This window comes from Micromys minutus (assembly GCF_963924665.1).
Source record: "Micromys minutus genome assembly, chromosome: 29".
Classification (NCBI taxonomy): Eukaryota; Metazoa; Chordata; class Mammalia; order Rodentia; family Muridae; genus Micromys; species Micromys minutus.
This window is the reverse complement of record NC_137964.1, coordinates 5,626,165-5,634,407: the sequence shown is the minus strand read 5'-3', so window position 1 is coordinate 5,634,407 and position 8,243 is coordinate 5,626,165. Positions and strand designations below refer to the sequence as shown.

Below are 8,243 nucleotides of genomic sequence, written 5' to 3'. Positions count from 1 at the left end.
TTATAACTGGAATACTAGTAGTAAAAGATATGTGGAAATTATTCTCTTTTGAATATACCAATATGTAAATGATATTCTCAGTTTTGCCTCTTGCCCAGTGTCTTGGTTCTGTTCTATTGCTGTGAAGAGAGACCATGGCCAAGGTAACGCTTATTTTTAAAAAGCCATTTGATTAGGGGCTTGTTTATAATTTTAGAGGGTTAGTCCATTATCGTCAGGTCTGGAAGCAGACAAACAGGGTGCTGCAGCAATGCTGGACAACTTTATATCCTTCTTGATCCACAGGCAGCAGGCAGAGAAGGAGACACTGCCTCCTCCAACAAGGCCACACCTCCTAATCTTCCCCCAAACAGTTCATCAACCAGGGACTAAGCACATATGTGAGATTATATACTCATTCAAACCAACATATCCAATAATCAATAAATGTATCTCATGAAACTGAAAAACAAAAGCAAAACAAAAAACTCTCAGTCAAGTTAAGAGTTAGCTTACAGGATGGGGCTCTATATCCCACAGAAGTTTAGTGCCTAGAATATACAAAGAATTCAAGACACTTAAGCATCAAGAAAACAAGCAACCCTATAAAAAGATGGCTTATGGAACCCAACAGCAAGTTCTCAAGAGAGGAACTACAAGTAACTAGTAAGTGTTTGAAAAAGCTTTTCAGTATTAGCCATTACAAAAATGCAAGTCATAGCTACTTTGAGATTCCATTTCACCCGAGCCAGAATAAAGAAACAATAAAAAAGACAACAAATGCTGGAGAGGGTGTGGAGAAAGAGAATTGTTCACCCACTGTGGTGGATGGGCAAATGGACATAGCCATTATGGATCTCAGTGTGAGGTTTCTCAAAAATCTACATAGATTTACTCTATGGCCAGGTGCATTAGTGCCTTTCTGTTGCTGTGATCAACCACTACGACCAAAAGCAACTTAAGGAAGGAAGTGTTTGCTCTGGCATACAGTCCCAGAGGGAGAGAGTCCACCATGTCTGGGAAGGCATGGTGCAGTAGCAGGAGCTGGAAGCTGACTAATCACGCTTCATCTGCACCCGGGAAGCAGAGAGGGAAAACAGGGCGTGGAGTCACACTACAGACCCGCAAATCCCGCCTCCGGTGATGCAGTTCCTCGGGCAAGGCTCCACATCCCGAAGGCTTCATAACCTTGCCACCCGACTGGGGACCAAGTGTTCAAATGTGTGAGCCTGTGTTGAAATATGGGAGACAGTGTTTCTTTTAAACCACAGCACCTAGAGATATCACTCCTGGGCATATACCCAAAGGGCTCTACAGCCTACTCACAGGCATTTGCAAATTTATTTATTTATTTGTTTGTTTGTTTGTTTGTTTGTTTTAAGCCAGCAGAAGTCCCACGGACTTGTAAACATGCGTAATTTGGGGAGGGAAACAGTAGAACTTGAAAGCATCTTTCCATTAGTCTTTCTTCTCATAGACTTCAAACTTACACTTGATGCCTTTCTCCTCTGGGATCTCAGAGAGGACACCTGGGTATCTGGTACACAGAACTGCCCCCCCACTATTCAAAACCATGGCCACTTTATTTGCTAACTCTGGTTGTTCAATAAGTTTTAAGGTATCATCCAGACTTATGGCAAGAAAATAAGCTCCTGGTGGTGGTCCCTTGAGTTCTCTACTGAGAACTGTATTAATTCTGTCCTTTAAAGTGGATTCTTCTTAGGAATGGAGAACCAGGCTTTCCTACCCATAATGGCCAGACTCTGTTCACCTTCTACTGAAAAGACTGTGGTCATCCTTTGGAAGTACTTGAACTCATTTCTGAGCAGAGGGCAGGTCTCCGTTCTTGCCAATGCCCATATTTTGGAACACAGTGATAATACAGTTTGGTGGTCGAACCATGTTGGCAGCAGTGATCAGACCCTGCCAGCCCTCATGCTAGTCTGCACATTTCTTTGTAGTTGTTCTTTTCACGATAACTAGGAAATGGACTAAGTGATAAATAAGGAAAACAAGGTGCACATAGAGAATAGAACTTTATTTATCTGAAAATAAAAATAAAAATAATGAAGATGTCAGGAAATTATGATTCATTTTGTAAAAAAAAAAAAAAAAAGAAAAAGAAAAATATAGGAAACGAAATAACCCAGGCCCACACATATCTTCTCATGCGTGATCTCAGCCAACAGTTTTTAGAGTGTGTTTAATCTGGAGTGTCAGTAGAGGTCAGGAACCTGGAAAGAACCATGTAAGAGAGAAATGGAAGGTCTTGGTGGGATGAAGGGATTTTAAAATTCATGAGCTGGGAAGTAGAAGCGGGGGGGGGGGGAGAAGAAGTGGGTGGTAGGTTGTGCTATCCAAAACTAAGAATTATTTACAAGGCTTATGAAAACACACTGCTTTGTAAGCTATTTAAATATATATATATATTTAAATTATATATATATATATGGCTGGAGAGACGCCTCAGAGGTTAAGAGCACTGTATGTTCTTCCAGAGGTCCTGAATTCAAATCCCAGCAACCACATGGTGGCTCATAACCATCTGTAATGGGATCTGATGCCCTCTTCTGGAGTGTTGGCATACATGCAGGTGGAGTGTTGTATACATAATAAATAAATCTTTTATATATATATATATATATATATATATATATATATATATATATATATATATATATAAAACAACCTGAGTTTGATTCCCCAGGACCTAAACATAGAAGGAGAGAACCAACTCTTACAGGTTGTTTTCTGATACACACACACACACACACACACACACACACCATTCAATAAATGGAATTTACTAAGTAAAACACGCACACGAGTGTCGGTTATGGAAGTGTCAGAGTCCCCCAAGAAACACAAGCAGTTGTCATTGCTTTCGGCTGCCAATCAGAACTAGATGCTAAGACATTGTTACCGAAGACACATCTGACTTTGTTTGTAGAACACAGAGAAATCATGCTAGAACTGACTTGGAAACATCCAGGCTTTTATAGTACGGGCCACTGGTAGAGAAACATCCTCAGTCAGTGGCGACCCGAGATGCTACCGTATTGGCCTATCGGCAAGATATGTCCACTGGCTCAATAGTGGCGTAAATCTTGCAATGGTAACCAGTTGTCTTATGCTTGGTCTTGAGGTCTGCTTCACAGGACAGAAGCATACCTGCTACTGGAAACCCGTCACAAGAGTGTCATGGGTCTTGGGAGACCATATTACTCTTCTTATTCTGCTGAATGGAAATGTGGTCAAACTGCTTGCTAAGTATTTGTGTTTGTATCCGTAAATCAGTGCGGTTCTCAGCCTTGAGCTACGTGGCTTTTTCTGCAGCAAGAGTGGGTAGTGGTCAGTACCCACTTGTAACTGGTCCAAGCACCAAGTCACCTACTATCTGCGTTAACCTCTCACCTCTACACCAAGACCCAGGGACTGTCACAGGGGACAGGGAGGAAGACTGTAAAAAGCAGAGGGTGGAGAGGGATGATGTAAAATGCCATCTTGTGGACGTGGAGGTGACATGGCTGTTGTGTTCATGGATTTTCTTCAGCTATAGTTAGTCTGCATGTGATCGAGCCAGTCATTCTAGAGGGCATGGGAGAGGGTCTAGAAGGTTCCCCTTAAGCTGAGAAGCTATTGGCAGCTGGTGGCTACTGGACAGGGGCAGTCATTTTTTCTTCAGGGGTGTGTGGTCAATGGTAGGTTGTCCATGCTCTGGTGGAGGATGGGCTCACACCCACACCCACACCCACGTGCATTCAGACAACATTAACCGAACTCAGTGGGAGATATGTGTGTGTGTGTGTGTGTGTGTGTGTGTGTGTGTGGTATACATTATAGAACTGTCAAAGAATAAATAAAAATATTCTAAGAACAAAAGAGCTGAGGGTGGGGGTGGCACACACTTTTACTACCAGAGCTCAGAAGGCTGAGGCAGGAGAGTCTCTGAGTTCAGCCAGGTATACAGAGCAAGTTCCAGGACAGCCAGGGTGATACAGAGAAATCCTGTCTTGAAAAACCAAACAGAAGGGGAATTAGATGCATCAGCAAATGTTACCAAATGTCAGCTGACAGTCGTTTGACAGACTGTCGAATACTCTGAGCTTGGCACTCCTGCCCCTCCCTAACTCTTCAGACACTCTCTCTTCAGATCCTCCCCACCTGGTGATGTCTCTCTCTGATCCTGTCATAGGCCTTCTCTTCTTCATCAACCCGTAACTCTCAAAGTTACCCTCGATGATTCCATCCTGAACTTCCCCCAGCCTCATCCTCAAGGGGAAAATCTACCTGTCAGGTTCCCCATTTAATCTCTGAAACTTTATAGTGCTTCACACAGGCCAGGTGCAGAAACAACGTTCTCAAAAGAAGAAAGAGAAAAGGAAAGAAATGGAAGAGGAAAAGAGGAAGTGGGGTGGGAGGGGGTAGGGACAGAAGCCGACTTAAGTCTCAGCTGTTTACCAAATCCCTGACTTTGTGCAAACAGCTCAGCCTTCCCGACCCCAATAGGCTCAGAATTCTCATTTGGAGATCCGGGCATTCTTCCGGGGTTCTGAGGACTGAACCAGATGGCAGGCAAAAGAAATTATGGTCCCTGTGCCATGTCATTATCACTGACAAGGACCATGGGGCCATTGAGGAGTAAGGGACAGGGCAGCTTTCACTTTGCAGTTGCTTCCACGGGTAGCCCTGTGTTTCCCCCAGAAGCCCTTTTGGCACTCCAGAGGCTCACAAGAAAAGCTGTGACTTCATGTGAGGGCTGCCACACAGTTGCTGGGAGAAGGCAGAAAACCTCTTCAGCAGATCAGCAGTTTCTAACACACACACACATACACAAAGAAGGAGCCAACAGACCCATTAACACACACAGTGTGTTCCAAACCTCCAGGAACTCAGCCTGAATCACCAGCCTTGTCAACAGTGCCTCTTGGCAGTGTCTGAAGATTCTGTCCTCAGCCTCGGGACCAGGTTTCTTACTCAGGGGGGCGGCAGGAAGCAGGAAGACACCTCACTGCTGACCGAGTGCCCACTGTGCTAAGAACATTCGGTTACCCAGATGGAGGGACAGCAAGGACAGCTGATGGTAGCGCGTGGGACCAGAGCTCACAGCCTTTAGGAGGAGCCTAAGCGTTTTAGCTTTAGATTTAGCTCTAGACCTGAGCGCTGAGTGGGTGGAGGGGCGTGGCAGGTGTCTTGGCTAGGCGGCTGTAAGAAAGCATCATAGATTAGGCAGCTCACATGATAGAATTTACCCCCTCTGATTTCTGGAGGCTGAGACGCCACTGATCAGATCATAAAGCAAATTTAGAATCTGGGGAGGGGCCGCTTCCTGGCTTATGCATGCAGCCTGTTATCTGCGTTTTCACTGGACTGAGAGAGTGCTCAAGGGTGAGGGTGGGGGGATATTATCTCAGCGCTTGGAAGCTGAAGGGGGGGGGGAAGGTAACTCGGAGTTTGGGCCACATAAACAAAACTCTGTGTTATAGTTTGAATCTATAATGTCCCACACAGGCTCCTGACTTGAATGCTTGCTCCTAGAGAAGGAAGTGAGGTCTAGACGGAATAAGAAGGTTCTTTGAGGTGGGTTCCAGGTGAGGGTATATCATCATCTCTGGTCACTTCCTGTCTCCATGTCTCCTCCACCACGGTACGAGCAGAGGTTTTTGTTTTTTTTTTTTTTGCCCTGTCTTGCCCATTATGATGAGCAGAGACCCTGAAACCTGTGAGCCAAAATTATGTCTCAGTTTTTGGCTGCTGTGATTAAAAATAACTAATATTAGGGGGTGGAGAAAGAGAGTGGGGAGAGAGAGGGAGAGAGGGTGGGGGAGAAAGGAAGAGGGAGAGGAAGACTGCTCTCTGATGTCCCATTATAGGCTCAAAAATCCCCCCGTGAAGGCCGCACGCTATGGTTTTATTCAGTCTCAAGCATGTCCTAAAGCCCCCCGGTTCTTATATCATCTCATCATGGAAGGAGGGTTTGGTCCACGAACTTAGGCTATGAATGATGTCATATCTTGGTAGCCAATTTCACTGCAAACTGCTAAGCACTTCTGCAGGGGGTTTTCTTGATCAGATAATTTAAAGCACAAAGCCCTACCCTGTATGTGGGCAGCCCAGATAAAAAGACAGAAAGAGGGAACGAAGAAATATTTCTCTTTTGCCTTTTTTTTTCCGTCTTGCTGGTAAGTTCATCTATCCCTTGGCTGCAGTGTTCCTTTGGCAGCTTCTTCAATCTTCCAACATAGGCTGAGGACCTGCAGCTCTCCAGGGACCCTCCAGGCTCACACTGGGACTCTTGAGACATCCAGCCTCCTGGACCAAACGACATCTGCATTCTCTTCACTGCGACGCAGAAGTTGCTGGGCCATCAAACTGTTTCCTGTAAACCAATCTAATGAGTCTCAACTGTGTGTGTGTGGATGGTGTGTGATGTGTGGTGCCTCGAACAGTGCCTAACACAAATGCCACCTCAGTACTGGCATCACCAAAGAAGCCGATTCAGTTACACTAAGGACAGCCAATGGAGAGGTGGCTCAGGATGTTTAGGAGCACTGTCTGATCTTCCAGAGGACCCAGGCTCAGTTCCCAACACACATATGGCGGCTCATTACCACCTGTAACTTCAGTTCCAAGGGATCCAACATCTTTTTCTGGGCTTTTGGGGCACCAGGCATGCAGAGAGTAAACATACATGTATTCAGGCATGCAGAGAGTGAACATACATGTATTCAGACATGCAGAGAGTGAACATACATGTATTCAGGCATGCAGAGAGTGAACATACATGTATTCAGGCATGCAGAGAGTGAACATACATGTATTCAGACATGCAGAGAGTGAACATACATGTATTCAGACATGCAGAGAGTGAACATACATGTATTCAGGCATGCAGAGAGTGAACATACATGTATTCAGGTAAAACACTCATATACACAAAACAACAACAACAAAAATACCTTAAAAAAACAGCCAACAGCACCAAGATTTTTTATTAAGATTTATTTATTTGATGTATATGAGCACTCCATTTTTATATACAGCTGCACACCAGAAGAGGGCATCAGATCTCATTACAGATGGTTGCAAGCCACCATGTGGTTGCTGGGACTTGAACTCTGGAAGAGCAGTTGGTGAGCCATCTCTCCAAGTCCCTGGCGCCAAGCTCCTAATATCTGTACAAGCTAGCATGGTGGAGTGAAGACAGCCAGAATGTCAATAGGAAACAAGGCTTGTTGTATTACTGCCGCTCCTAGTTATGTGACCCTGAGCACAGTTCCCTCTGAGTCTGAGATTCATCCTAAGAATGAAAGCAGTTCAGCTGGGGGAGGCAGCCCACACTCAGGAGAGACAGCAGATGGCAGATCTTTCTGAGTTCTAGGCCAGCCTGGTCTACATATCGGGTCCCAGGCCATCCAGAAGTACCCAGTAAGATGCTGTCTTAACACCAAACCCAACAACAACCAAAAGAAAATAACACAACAGAGGGCCAGGAACCAAAAAAAAAAAAAAACTTCTAAGTAATGACAGTCCAACCTCTGACAGCCATCGCTCTCACCTTGGGGACTGGGCGGACCCCAAGGCCACTGGTGCTCTCATAAGGGTTTGGAAGGATAATGGAGGCAGTGAATGCTTTGCTCTTTTCTTCATTCTCTCGCACAACCTGCACATCTCTCTCAAGTGCCTGCCATGTGCCAGAGCTCAGGGGAGAGGCCAGGGTCACAGGAAGCCGTATGGAGGAGGGGTCTTTACAGGACCATCGCAGATAGGGTAAGGGTCTGATGGGCCAAGGAGTTGCAGCTGGAAGGACGTGAACAAAGAGCAGGAAACGGGAAGACAAACCACGTGTAGGGTGTACAGGGACACGCAGTCTCTCAGACTCAGGGAAAGGATTGTGTCCAGGGGAGGGATCTCGCCGCCGACCTCTGCTAGAGGTTAAAAAAAAAAAAAAAAAAAAAAAAATTAAATGGGGGTAGAGATCTTCTTCCGGGAGGGGGCGGTGGGGGAAGGAGGGAGAGAGAGAAAGCTTCGATGAACAGCCGCTTTGCTGAACAAGCGCACTGTGAGTAAAGTCACTGGAGCTCTTGATTGAGGGGTGAAGTGGGCGGTTGGATTTGCATGTCAGTGTGGGAAAAGTGACTTGGCTGAGGCCTATTTCTGAGCCTCTAAATTGGTCACTCGATGAATGATTTTGTTTGTATGCCATTTGCAAGATAAGTGCTTAGGCAAATACTTCCTCTCCAAATGGGGGGTGGGTGGTGGTA

The 8,243-nt window shown here is 45.5% G+C and overlaps 1 pseudogene across 1 annotated transcript; it reads right to left on the bottom strand.

Moving 5' to 3' along the window:
- Positions 1-1,495: 1,495 nt before the first annotated feature.
- On the bottom strand, positions 1,496-1,881 carry LOC308439594 (dihydrofolate reductase-like; annotated as a pseudogene). Its single transcript has one exon. The product of its transcript is annotated as a dihydrofolate reductase-like (transcript).
- Between the last annotated feature and the right edge of the window lie 6,362 nt (positions 1,882-8,243).